A 15,308-nucleotide genomic window follows, 5' to 3' on the forward strand; every position below is an offset into this window, starting at 1 on the left:
TAGCTAGTTTCACTGTGTGTGAGGTATTAACTGGAAATTGTCCACTTTTATTAAGCATCTGTTGGGTTGTTTGTTTCTGATAACTTGTTGCAGTTAAACTCTTTTTCTAGAGGCTCCTTTAGCTGTTTAAAACTTTCATTTAAAGGCTCACTGCTGCTTTTCAGCTGTGAGAAACATTTCTGCAGTTTGTTCTAAGTAGTGGGGATATTTGTAGCATTTCCATATTCAGGCTTGTATTTGGGCCTAGTGTTTGTGGAGGCTGTGTGTCTGAGTACATATTCAGGGACATCTTGGTTTAGCCAAAGCCATCAGGCATTTCAGTGAGAGAGAATTGTTTGAGGTCATCGGCTGACTGAGGTCACCTGGACTACAGCTTAGACTAAGCACCTCATTGGTTCTTTTGAGATTTCTTTCTTAAAAGCTGTCTCAGGTTTCAACCTTCTGTTACCTAAGAAGTTCAGTTGTGAGTGTTCTGCCATTTCACACTGAGCTAATCGAAGGAAGGACACTGAGGAAACTCGGAGCTATAATATCTAACATTAAGTATCCTGTTTTTTGTTTATTTTGTTCTTTATTTCTTTGTTATTTATAGCACTTTGTGTACTGTGTATTTTTCTAGCTAGTTTCACTGTGTGTGAGGTATTAACTGGAAATTGTCCACTTTTATTAAGCATCTGTTGGGTTGTTTGTTTCTGATAACTTGTTGCAGTTAAACTCTTTTTCTAGAGGCTCCTTTAGCTGTTTAAAACTTTCATTTAAAGGCTCACTGCTGCTTTTCAGCTGTGAGAAACATTCCTGCAGTTTGTTCTAAGTAGTGGGGATATTTGTAGCATTTCCATATTCAGGCTTGTATTTGTGCCTAGTGTTTGTGGAGGCTGTGTGTCTGAGCACATATTCAGGGACATCTTGGTTTAGCCAAAGCCATCAGGCATTTCAGTGAGAGAGAATTGTTTGAGGTTATTGGCTGACTGAGGTCACCTGGACGACAGCTTAGACTAAGCACCTCATTGGTTCTTTTGAGATTTCTTTCTTAAAAGCTGTCTCAGGTTTCAACCTTCTGTTACCTAAGAAGTTCAGTCGTGGAAAAAAAAAAAATATCTGCTTTTACTGTATTTGTGTTTCTTCCTACTTTATTTTGCTTTTGCGTCATCTTAAAAGTACTCAATTGTATTTATTACTGCTTGGTGTAACTCATTCTAAGCCTTTTATTTTAAGCACTTGGGCTTCAGACCAGTTGTTTTACATTAAGAAGGTTTGTGGTCTGCACTGTAGTGGCAGAACAGGTAGTTTACATCCTTCTAAGTTGGGAACTGCTGATTGAGGGCTCAGTGTCTGTTATTCTAAAAGTGTATTAATTCTGATTTAAGCACTTGGGCTTCAGGCCAGTTATTTTACATTGAGAGAGTTCGTGGTCTGCACTCTTGTGGGAGGAGAGGCTGGACTCTGCCCTTCTGAGCTGGGAATTTCTGGTTAAAGGCTTATAGTGCCTGCATATTTGAACTGCTTCTTACTGAAATTGGTACACCTTGTTTGCTGTAGCATAGACTAGATCCAGGCCTGCTGAATCTAGCTTTGTTTGTATAACTTGAGCACTAATCCAGGCATTCTTTAAAGTATTCAGCTGTATTTATTACTGCTTGGTAGTAACTTGATTAAAGTGTAGCTATCATTCTAAGTCCTTTGGATTAAGCACTTGGGCTTCAGACCAGTTGTTTTACATTAGGAAGGTTTCTGGCCTGCACTGTGGTGGCAGGACAGGTAGCTTACATTCTTCTAAGTTGGGAACTGCTGATTGAGGGCTCAGTGTCTGTTATTCTAAAAGTGTATTAGTTCTGGTTTAAGCACTTGGGTTTCAGGCCAGTTATTTTACATTAAGAAGGTTCGTGGTCTGCACTCTTGTGGGAGGAGAGGCTGGACTCTGCCCTTCTGAGCTGGAAATTTCTGGTTAAAGGCTTATAGTGCCTGCATATTTGAACTGTTTCTTACTGAAATTGGTACACCTTGTTTGCTGTAGCATAGACTAGATCCAGGCCTGCTGAATCTAGCTTTGTTTATATGCTTGTTGTTTGTTTGCTTGTTATTTCCCTGAAACACTAATTCCACCTAAAACGTGGCTTTTCAGCGCTTCTGTGGATCCCTAGTGATATCTGCATTGCTTACTGTACTTATTTCCTTGTTTCACTTGAAAGAAAGTTACTGTTTGTCGTTTTTGCATTTAAGTTACCTGTAACACATTGCATTTAAGTTACCTGGCACTTGCTCACTAAAGCAATTATATAAGTCAGCACTAAAAAATTAAAAGCACTACACCCTCACAAACTCCCCTTGAGTACCTTGTTCCCCATTGGCCCTTTTTTCAATTATAAAGGAATTCCCAATACTATTCTAGCATGTCCAAAGGTCAGTTGTCAATCTCCTCTCCGGTCCAGCTGGTGAATCTGGGAATCTTGAGGCAATGTTACAACTGCCTCATGTACACAGACAACCTTCTCCTCCTCCCAACAAATTCCAACACATGTGAGAGATGCAACCATATAGCCAAACTGGAGGCTAACCTCTCTCAACTCAGTACTGGTGTAACCAGTCAGGAGGAGAAGGAAACCACACTCACTACAATTCCAGTCTCACATAGACCTACCACGACAGCAAACCAAACACATAAACACACAAAAACATACTCTGAGGCTCTAAATAAAAATCTACCTAAGCAGCAGAGACCTCCAAAGCAGACACCCAAGCAACCGCTACCCCAAAACAAAACACGTGCAACACATAGCTCACAAAGCCAGTGTGTCGAACAGTCACAGCCCTTAAGGCTAAACAACATACCTGATACACTTGTAATAGGTGACTCTATCGCCAGGCACACTGACGTCCCACTCACCAGGCTGAACAAGGAGAAGGTCACGGTGAGCTGCCTGTCAGGCGCTAGGATCCGCCACATAACACAAGCACTCAGGTCACTCCAAGGCAAGTACAAATATGACTCAGTCATTGTCCATGCTGGTGTGAATGACCTGAGATGTACCTCCCTGGACTACATGAAAAGAGACATAGAGGAGCTCTCTGAGCATGTAGCCCAGGCCAGTATGACCCTGACCTTGAGTAGCATCTTACCCTCACTAAGAATGATGCCACAATATGAAGACAAGATGATCAATTTCAACAATTGGCTTAAGTATTGGTGTCATTCAAAGGGGATCCAATGCCTGTCAGTCTGGGATGACATGCTCGACAAGCCACAATGCTTCGCTAGTGACGGCTTGCACCTGTCACCCCTGGGCTTTTGGATATTGGCAAAGGCTCTTGCTACCCCCATAGTGCCTTTTTTAGGCAAGGCTCAAAAGACAAACCCACCTCCATAGGTATCACAAGGGATAAGAAACTAAGAGTAATGCTACTCAATGCCAGAAGTCTAAACCTCAAGATGCATGCACTCGAAACTCTCCTTAGCATGGAGAACATCAATATCTGTGCATTAACAGAAACCTGGTTCAAGGCTCTCGAGAGCACCCCAACACTACCAGGTTATACCTCATACCATGCTTTTCGGCCCCAAAACTTGGACCAAACCACAAAAGGAGGGGGAGTATCAATATTCGTCAAAGATACCCACACCTCCAGGTTGGTGGCACAGCACGAAGCATCAGAGACTATCCATGTGCAACTAACAGTGGGTAAAACTGCCTTCCAGTTTATAGCCTGCTAGAGACCACCCTCCCAAACCCAGGAACCCCACTCGGCCTTCCTGAGAACACTGGAAAATATGAAGGTCTCTCCATACACCATTATATTGGGCGACTTCAACAACCCAAACATAGACTGGGAGCATTACTCTAGCTCCAACACCCTAGCCCAAAGGTTCCTACAATTTATAAATTCAAATGCTATGGAACAACTTGTTACCACTCCCACAAGAGGGGAAAACAAACTGGACCTGATCATCACCAACATGGGGACTCTATGCTCCAGACCAGAAGTGTATCCCTCACTGGTAAGACCAGACCATAAACTAATCTCACTAGATATTCACATCCCGACCCCAGCCCCTGCCCAGAAAACCACAGTGAAAAACTTCTCTAAAGCAAATTTCACACTCCTCAAAACCGAGGTGGAATCCTTCAAAGCCCCCAGGCCTGTGGAAAATACGGCCCAGACCGCAGAATCCTTTATAAACGCATTCTATGAACACCTTCAGGAATGCATGGATCATGCAATCCCAAATAAAAACAAGACCCAATCCTCCAAAGGCAGACGTCCTGTCTGGTGGACCCCAGCCATAAACAAACTATACAATAGAAGGAGGAAGCTACTACATGATAGAGCAAAATCCCAAAAAGGGAAGGCATCTCTGATCAGTATTAGCAAAAAACTACGGGCACTCATAAAATTGTCTAAGGCCAGCTTCGAGAGAAAAATTGCACAGGACACTAAGGATAATCAAGAGGCTTTCTTTAGTTATGTTAGGAACCTGGGTGGGAATTCCCAGATATGCTCAGAATTAGTCCAAAATGACAAAAAATACACCGAACCCACAGACATTGCCAACATCCTAGCTGACAGGTTCAGCGCAAACTTCTCCCCCCCCTCCCCACCAAAAGGGCAAATATCTATCCCAGCAGAGTGCTGCCCCCCTGACATCTCAGGTAAGAGCCGCCCGCTCCAAAGCAAAAAACACAGCATCAATGGGACCAGACGGTGTCCCAGGCTGCATCCTGCATGAACTCCAAGAAGAGCTAAACCCAAACATAAAACTACTGTTCAATCTCAGCCTTACTACAGGATATGTACCCAAAGAGTGGCGTACAGCAACAGTGGTCCCTATCCACAAAGGTGGTGTCTCAACAGATCCTGGAAACTATTGCCCCATAAGCCTGACTAGCTTGGTCTGCAAAGCTATGGAAAGGATCATCATGGACCTCATAAATAAAGATATTGGGGACCTACAGACACTGGATCCTACCCAGTTCGGCTTTGTTAAGGGCAGATCCTGCCTCTTAAACCTGGTCGATTTCTTTGAAACAGTCAATAAGGCCATTGACGAGGGGAAGGTGGTCCACACAGCCTACCTGGACCTCGCAAAAGCCTTCGATACAATACCCCACTCGGGCATTATAGATAAGCTCACCAGCTTAAATATAAACCCCTATGTCACTAGATGGGTTGCAAACTGGCTCGAGGACAGAACCCACATGGTTAGAATTGCTAGAGCCATGTCAGACTCCAAACCAGTTACAAGTGGTGTCCCACAAGGCTCAGTCCTAGGACCTCTCTTGTTTGGTATATATTTCTCGGAGGTACAGGCCAACATGGAAGGACTGTGGCTGACCAAGTTCGCAGATGACTGCAAACTGGGTGCCATAATCGACTCTCCAGCCGACACAAGCATCCTCCAAAAGGGCCTCATAGAAACAAGCAACTGGTGCCAGAGCCATGGCCTCAAGCTAAAAGCCAACAAGTGTATAGTCATCCCCTTTGGCAAAAACAAAGTGCCCACAAATTACCACATAGGTGGTAATCCATTAAATACAGAAGAAGTAATTAGGGATCTGGGGACCCAAGTTGATAGCAATATCTCATTTGACAACCACATGGCCAAAGTGGTTAGAAAAACATTTTATATAGCCCACCTAATCATGAAGGGATTCACATCTAGATCAGGGGAGGTCATCGTGCCTCTTTAGTCATCCCTCATCAGGCCCATAATTGAGTACAATGCACCTTTTGGGATGTACCTTACCAGACACCTGCAGCAACTGGAAAGACCCCAAAATTACCTCACCAAGATGATCAAAGGGCTCAAACAGATGCCATATGCTGCCCGGTTAAAGAAACTCCAGCTCTACTCAGTGGCATACCGGCTGCTCAGAGGCGATCTGTGCCTGACGTATAAAGCCATGTCCAACCCAGAATTAATGGACATGCTGCACCTCAGAAAATCCAAATCCCATCGAGCTACGCGCTCGAGAAACTTGAACCTCAGCACTGAAATAAATAGGACATGCTGGAGGGACAGATTCATAATCCAGAGGCTCCCTTCACTCTGGAATAAAACCCCAGTCCAGGTTAGGCAGAGTCCCTCATTGACTCTCTTCAAGAGGAATCTTGATGAGTGGATGGGAGATCATAGGTTTACCCTGGGTATCACTTCTGTGTCACTGTTAGACAGAGGCACAGTATACTAACCTCGAAAAAGGGCATAGCAAAATTAATTTAAAATGGGTGGCGAAAGTCAAACACACTCTGGCTAGGCTTATAAATGCCCTAGGGCAGATAGCCTAGTATGAACCTATGAACTATATTTACCTTTACTGACTGCTATTTGTGCTTAGACCTTCCTGGTTCAATTATGGTTAACACCCGACCTTTTTTCAGTCAAATTACATGTTCCACTATAAAATGAAGAAGTAATCAAATCAATTAGTACTCTCAACCATTTCAGACTTAAACTTATTCAGATTAGTGTGGGGTATTTTGATATAGATAATACAGCATTTTGTCGCACTCCTCTGAAATGCGTGTCATTACACTAAGGAGGTCTCTAGAAATGTTTATAATATCTTGGGCAGGGTTTTACCAACTGCATTTTTTAGATGTATAATGATTTTTATTTATGTATTTATTTATTTAGTTATTATTTACTTATTTTACATTTGTTTATAGGGAAATTCTGACTGGGCAGGACTGCCCGTTTTTAGCAGAGACTCAGAGAGAAAAGCTCCAATACAGTAGACAGATACAGTAATAAAATACAGTAATGAAGTACAGTAATAAAATAGAGTAATGAAGTACAGTAATAAAATACAGTAATGAAGTACAGTAATAAAATAGTAAAGTAGACAGAAGGTAGAGGTAACATTTACACTGCAAGACAATAGTCATGCACAGAGTAATACAGCCAATACAGGGTTATAATGGTAGTAACATTTCATGTTCATTCTGTAGTTACAACAATATATACAAAAAGATACGTTTACACACGTTGTAAAAGATAGTGACAAGTCTCTTCCCTAGTTTATACTTCTGGTAAATATAGTCGAGTCACTGTGTGCAGTGGTGCATATGTACGATGTATATATGACGTATGATGAATGAGGAACTTTGCTATGTCAAGCAAAGTTCCTCATTAGCACTCTTCAAGAAAAATCTTGATGAATGGATGAGAAATAGGAAATACACCCCAGGGATCACTTCTGTGGCTCTGCTCGACAGTGGCACAGGAAAATAACTTTCGTGGGTGGTGTAAGCTAGGGAACCTTGTTTGCTAGGCTTACTTAGGCCCTTGGACTGATAGCCTAGTACCTACCTATGAACTTATGAACCTGTGATGGTTGCATCAGTGGGCACTCACAGTAAGCTGTAAGAGAAATCAGTACTATAAATGCTAATATGCTTCTGCATACTTTTTGGGGATAGAAGTACTGAATGAGATAGTTTAGATGTGAGAGGGTAGGTGTGAGTGAGAGAGTTTGTTAGTATTAACCCAGGACTAGTATGGAAACAAATCCATGAGTTGGATACATGTAACTTAAGAAGGTACTTGAAGTTGTGTGAGGTTTCTAGTGAGCAGATATTTAGAGGAAGGTTATTCCATGCTTTTGCGACATCAGCAGCATAGACAGATTTATATTTACTTTTGGTAATGTTAACTAGTGATTTTGACTTGTTTATTGGTACTTCTTAGTGGACAGTTGCTGGAGTAGTCGTCCCTGTAGGGCAGGGTTTTTTGGGGGTGGTAGAGGATTTGGTGTGCTATAGTAAGTTGATTAAAAGTTAGTATATTTGGAAATTCTAGCCTAGATAGTTGTTTGGGGGATAGGCAATGATGGGATTTGTACGATGAGTCAGCGGTGAATTTAGCAAGTTTGTTATAGCAGATATTTAGTTTATTTAGGTCACCTTTGTTTAGATTGGTCAGTACTGGGGAGGCATAAAGTAGTGTGGCGAGAAGGTGGGTTTTTGCAGTGGTGACTACTTTCAGAGGTTAGGTAATTTTTGCATCTATAGAGGGTGCCTAGTTTTTTCTGACTTATATAAACTTGAGTCTTGTTATAACAAAATTGCCAAGTTTGCAAAAAAATCCCCCTTTAGTACCCATCACTGTATACCTCTTAGGCAACTTCAGTGGCTTGAGCTCCCACAGCTATTAACCTATCACCGTCTTGTCATAGCATATAACAACCTAAAACATCCTGACAAAACTCCAGCTCTAAGGCAATTACTGACTAACTATACACCAAATCGTCCTCACCACACTGCCAACAAATCACTCCTCTCTGTCTCCTCACCCAACAACACAGCAGGTAAAGCTCTATTTTCACACAGTATAGCAAAAACTTGGGATAATCTCCCTCCCTCTGTGACTTTTGCATCAAATACCACACAATTCAAAAACTCCCTTAAGGCCCATCTTATAAGTTCTTGGCTCTGTCCATGTGTTACATAGTCTTAAAATCTGCTACCTCCCCACCTTCTCTTTCTCTTATATTTCATGCCCTCAGTACGCATGGGTGTTACAAATGGTATCCCCTGACAAACAGTAACTTGTTGTAATCTCTGTCCGTTTTTTTTTTACAACAAACAGAATGTACATATGTAAATATTGCTGATTAGAATTTTTTTTACTGTTTCTTTTCTCACTAAATACTGCTAGTACAACAAGGTTTTTATATTATGGATAATATCATTATTTCTTGTTTTAATTAAGTGGAGCTTTTCTCCCCGGGCCTCCACAGTAAATGGACCTCGTCCAGTCGGACCATCCCGGTTAACAAATGTAAAATAAATAAAAATAAAAATAAATAAATACATAAATACAATTGTGGACTTTGGTGATGGTTTGAGCTACATGTTTGTCAAATTTCATATTGTGATCTATGATTACTCCTACTAATTTAGTTTGGAAAATGGGTGTGATGGGGGTATTGTTGTAGGATGTTATTGTAAATGATGGAATTGGGTCAGTAGCCTTAGAGGGATGGAATAGCATTAGTTGGGTTTTTTAATGTTAAGAATTAGTTGTGAGTCAGATAGCCATTTTTCTATTGCCAAGAAGTATTCTTGGATGATTTGTTGTAATTGTTGGAGTGATGAGGCAAGGCATATTAGGGTAGAATCATCAGCATATTGGACAAGGTTATGTGGATGGTAACCTTGCGTAGGTTGTTGGTGAATATGGTGAAGAGAAGGGGTCCAAGGATGGATTCCTGTGGAACACCTAAGTTTACAGGAAGAAGGGAGAAATGGGGTGTTTTCCCATTTTATGGCTTGTTGATGGCTTGCGAGATAGGCTTTGAACCATGATAGTGTGGAGTTGTGGAGTTTGAGTTCTGAGAGCACAGTTAGTAGTTTGGAATGAGAAATTGTGTCAAAGGCTTTGGAGAGGTCTAAGAATATGGAATAGACAAGATTACAGTCAGAATTGCAAGATATAGTCAGTCACAACCTACAATGGGGTCATAGTTTTCTCCTCACCTACCTGTGCTACTACCTGCATACTAAAAAGAGCTCTCAGTATCTTGCTGATTGCTTTTCTTTATTCTTTGCAGATAAGAGCGCAGTATTTGGTGGTCTGGTTCTTCCCGTTCCATTCACCCTTGCTACACTCGGGCTCACTCCACTCCCCTACCCACCCCCCTTCCCACACACCCCCATATCATTTCCTTTATACCTAATTTCTTAATCACACCAACCCCTTCCTATCCTCGGCTAGATCACAAACTCCTCCCCATAACACTTAAGACACTCAACTCCTTCTATCTCCTATTGCTTCCTGCCAATACTATAAGCTCCCACTGCTGACTACCCCTCCCACTGGTGACTACTCCTAATCCCCTCCCATCCTCATATAGCCCCAGAACTATAACCTTCCTTCCTACTCCTCCAATAACATCCCTATCTATAATACTCTTACCTCATTCTAATAACATCCCTATCTATAATACTCTTACCTCATTCTAATAACATCCCTATCTATAATACTCTTACCTCATTCTAATAACATCCCTATCTATAATACTCTTACCTCATTCTAATAACATCCCTATCTATAATACACTTACCTCATTCCAATAACATCCCTATCTATAATACTCTTACCTCATTCTAATAACATCCCTATCTATAATACTCTTACCTCATTCTAATAACATCCCTATCTATAATACTCTTACCGCATTCTAATAACATCCCTATCTATAATACTCTTACCTCATTCTAATAACATCCCTATCTATAATAGTCTTACCTCATTCCAATAACATCCCTATCTATAATACTCTTACCTCATTCTAATAACATCCCTATCTATAATAGTCTTACCTCATTCTAATAACATCCCTATCTATAATAGTCTTACCTCATTCTAATAACATCCCTATCTATAATACTCTTACGTCATTCTAATAACATCCCTACCTATAATACTCTTACCTCATTCTAATAACATCCCTATCTATAATAGTCTTACCTCATTCTAATAACATCCCTATCTATAATAGTCTTACCTCATTCTAATAACATCCCTATCTATAATACTCTTACCTCATTCTAATAACATCCCTACCTATAATACTCTTACCTCATTCTAATAACATCCCTACCTATAATACTCTTACCTCATTCTAATAACATCCCTATCTATAATAGTCTTACCTCATTCTAATAACATCCCTATCTATAATAGTCTTACCTCATTCTAATAACATCCCTATCTATAATACTCTTACCTCATTCTAATAACATCCCTATCTATAATACTCTTACCTCATTCTAATAACATCCCTATCTATAATACTCTTACCTCATTCTAATAACATCCCTATCTATAATACTCTTACCTCATTCTGATAATGACTTTTTCATACCACACTCTTTTCTTTCTCGCTCCCTTGCTTCTCCACAGTCTTACATCCTATAACTATCACTTAACTCCTGTACATAAAGATCCTACCAATACTGAAGCAGACATCTTCTCACTCTCTCAGCAGTTTTTTTACAATCTGCTCAACCATCTTTACTTTGTATACCCCTCTTCCTAAGATCAAAATTCCTCTCTCCCATACTAGTTATCCCAAACACAAAACTAAATACCTCTTTTATCCCCTATACAAACAAAACTTTTTCTTTTGGTCTCATGCCCTACTATCAGGTGACATTCACCCCAATCCAGGTCCCAATCCTCATTCCCCTACCAGTAATGCTACTACTCCTATAGTAGCACACTCTACATGCACTAAAAACACATCTCATTCTACTCAATGAATATTAGAAGTGCACTAAACAAAGTAAATTAATTCCATGCCTGGGTTACCTACCATACTCCAGATATAATCTCTATCATAGAAACTTGGCCAAAGTCTCAACACCTTGACTAACAAATATTACCTCCTGACTATAATATCATTCGCCTAGATCGCCAAAAGAAAAAAGATGGTGGAGTTGCCTTACTATACTCCGATCAAATCACTCTTTCTAGATCTACCTAAACTATCCCATCCTTTCCTCCTGCTGAACTTCTGACAGTTAACTTTAAACTTAGTAACTTCACTACAATCCCTGGTATAGTCATTTATATTCCTCCAGGGGACAACATTCATGTAATGGAAAATATTCTCTCATATCTCTCACAACATATTTCAAATGAAACCATCCTCCTTGGGGATGTAAATATCAACTGGTTAACCCTCTGCTCTCCTACCGCTACCTCATCTATTAACCTACATGGGTTTACACAACTTATATCTGAACCAACCCATATGAACAATTCAGGCACCGCTAGTTCTGAACCCTGCAAATACCATAACTCTGAAAGCCTATCTAACTCCCTAAGCGACCATGGCCCAGTAAAAACTCTTAGATTCACTCCCCACTTTACCAGGCCACACAGATACATAACCTGTCACAAAACAACTAATTTCATCCCTGAGATATTCAAAGACCTTCTCTCTAGAGTAAATTGGACTAATCTAACCCAACTCCCCTTCAATGAAGCAGTTCTCTCATTCAACTCTACCTTTTTTAATATTCTCAATAGCTTCAGACCCCTTTGTACAGTCCATATAAATTCAAAAATATCTCCATGGCTAATGAATGCTACTCGTACCCTAATGAAATCTAGAGACAGGATGTGGAAAATATGGGTGAAAACTAAGCTTCCCACCAACTTACAAAAGTACAAAGAACTCAGAAATCTGACAAAGAAACACATTATTAGAGATAAAAAAATAATTCTACTTTAACCCTCCTATAGCTCAAATATCAAACCCCAACAAATTCTGGAACTCAATTAACCAAATACTGCATCATGGGAAGCCTTTTTCACCCAATTCCTGTCCTAACAAAACACCTGAAGAAACTGTTGCCATCTTTAACAACTACTTTATTGAACCCATTTCCAAATTGTTTACCATGGATCCCTCTAATACTAACACAAATAACCCCATAAAAAACAGCACCACTAACTTCTCTGAACCCTTTTCTACTTCGAATACTTCTAATATGTTCTCTCTACGATCTGCCCCTACTAGTTATATAAACTCAAACTTACTATCTAAACTAAAACCCTGCTCTACATCAGCAGATAACATTCCTTCCTATTTCCTACAATTAGCAGCTGACTCACTTGCATTCCCATTATCTAGCCTGGTAAACCGATCTATCTCTGAGTCTAAGGTGCCTTCTATCTGGAAAGAATTTTACACTCTACCCATACATAAAGGAGGTAACTCCTCAGAAGTTGCTAACTTCAGGCCCATTGCAATCCTATCCCCTGTCGCTAAGGTATTGGAAAAATGTATACATAACCAAGTCATGCAACACCTACTACAGGAAAACCTGCTTACACCTACACAACATGGCTTCCATCCTAAACATAGTACTACTACCGCCCTCATATCCTTCCTCAACACTATTTCTTTAGCTAGAGATAAAAACAAACTTATCTCCTGCCTCTTCCTAGACCTTTTAAAAGCCTTCAATACAGTGTCTCACCCACTACTATTGACTAAAATGGCTAATCTTAACTTCTCCACGTCTACTGTTGCCTGGTTTTCCAGCTATCTCGCTGACCACTTACAGTCCGTAAAATGGCTCACTGCTCTCTCCCCTTCTCTCCCAGTCAAAATGGGTGTCCCTCAAGGCTCCATTCTTGGCCCATTACTTTTTAATATCTTCACTAACCTACTCTAAACTTCCTGCCTTCAATCATCACTGGTACAATATGCAAATGACTCTACTGCCATCACCATAGCTGACACACCCTCTGCACTTATCTCTACCACTCAGGCATCATTTAACTCAGTTGAGACCTGGCTATCTAATAACCAGCTTATACTGAACGCAAAAAAAAAAAAAAAAATTCCTATTATTCTTTACAAAAATTTTTAACCACCTTAAACCTACTTTCAGTATGCTTAATAACACTCCTATCACAGTTGAAACTAGCAATAAACTCTTAGGTGTGGTTATAGATGAGCAACTCAAATTTGATTTGCATGTAAATAACTGTATCCATAAGACTCATCTAAAACTGGGCCTCCTATATAGAAACAAAACGTTTCTAACAAATAAAGCAAAAGTTACCCTCTCTCATTCTTACCTCCTACCCAGTCTATTGTATAGCTCCCAAATCCACACAAATCTCAGCTCTTCTCTCCTTACCAAGCTAGAATCAACCTATAACAAAGTAGCCAGTTTTGCGGCACACCAAACGTATAAATCACATCACTGCCTCGCATTAAAACACTTAAACTGGCTAGAATTACCTCACCAGTCGCTCCTCTCTCAGCTCCAAATTATTCATTCTATTCTATACCAGCCTTCTTATTGCCTCAGCTTGTCTACTCTCATCTCTCAATACTTCCCCACTAGATCACCTTGTAGCCCAGTCCAAAACCTCCTCCAGGTTTATAAACCTAGGATCAAACAGGGATGTCACTTCTTTAGCCACAATCCCACTGTCTCATGGAACAGATTGCCATTAGAAATCAGGTCTCTCAATCACCCAATAAAATTCAAATCAGCTACTAAGGAATATCTAAAAAGTCACTGATCCTGTTACTGTTCTCTACCACCACAATCTTACACTACTATCCCTTAGACAAGCCTCTATCTGCCCCCCCTATATTGTTCTGGCTTTGTTGTCCTCCTCTAAGCTCTGCATTGCTGTCACTTCCTCACTTCGACTTCAAATCCTTACTTGAGTGCATACTCTTTACACCACTTTTTAAACACACATCTCTCACCTCCCACACATAAACCTGAAGTATAACTACAGTAAATAATACTTTATATCCATACTCCTTCTATAATTTGATATAATAATGTTTGTATCGTAAATGCTGCTTCCTTACTTATTTCTGTTGTATTAATCCTTATGGTTTTTAATTGCTCAAGCTTTTAATTGCTTATGTTTCTTTGTTAATTTATGTTTAAACTTTATATAAATGTAAGTGGAGCTTTTCTCCCTGCGCCTCTGGTGAAAAAGGGCTATTTCAGCTCAGTCAGACTATCCCGGTCAACAAATGTAAAATAAATAAATAAAATAAATACTTTTGTTTTGTGGTTGATTTACGGTATTAGAGAAACTGATAAGGGCTGTGGTGGTACTATGGTTTGGATGGAATCCATGTTGTGTTTCAGCCAGGAGATTGATAGCAAGTAGTTTAGTATTTGGGAGCGAATGCATTTTGCAAGGATTTTGATAGAGGAATAGCATGGCAATTGGGTGATCGTTAATTAATTCAGTAGAATTGCCACCTTTGTGTATTTGTTGTTGCTGTTGTTCTGTCTTTCGGCTTTTCCCGGTTAGGGGTCACCACAGCGGAACTCTGGTCCGCTAATGATTGGCAGTAGATTTTTACGTGCTGAGTTGCCAGCTCTGATTCACAACCTTCAACGAAGGTACGCCCATTCATGCATGTCTCCACACAGAAGACACTCTAGCTGAGAATCGAATGGGACAATGTCTTACTGTGAGGCGACAATGCTACCGCAGCACCACCACCGCAGTACTACCTTTGTGTATTGATAATATATGATATTCCATAGGGATGGTATATGTTGTTCAGCCTGTTTATTAGTATGAATATGAGACATGAGATTGCTTTGGCTGCAGTCTTGAGGTATTCACCTGGGAGTCTATCAGCTGCAAGGGTAGTTTGTTTTAGTTTTGACAGATATTTATATATTGTATTGGTTAGGACTGGTTGTAGGGAGTAACCGTTTTGGTCAATGGTTGGTATCTTGGGGTTTATTTGAGTTGTGGGAGAGCTGTTATTAATCAGATTTTCAGATTTTAAATGGAGTTG

Source organism: Protopterus annectens, chromosome 12.part0 (genome assembly GCF_019279795.1).
Source record: "Protopterus annectens isolate FY-2018-M chromosome 12.part0, PAN1.0, whole genome shotgun sequence".
NCBI classification, from domain to species: Eukaryota; Metazoa; Chordata; order Ceratodontiformes; family Protopteridae; genus Protopterus; species Protopterus annectens.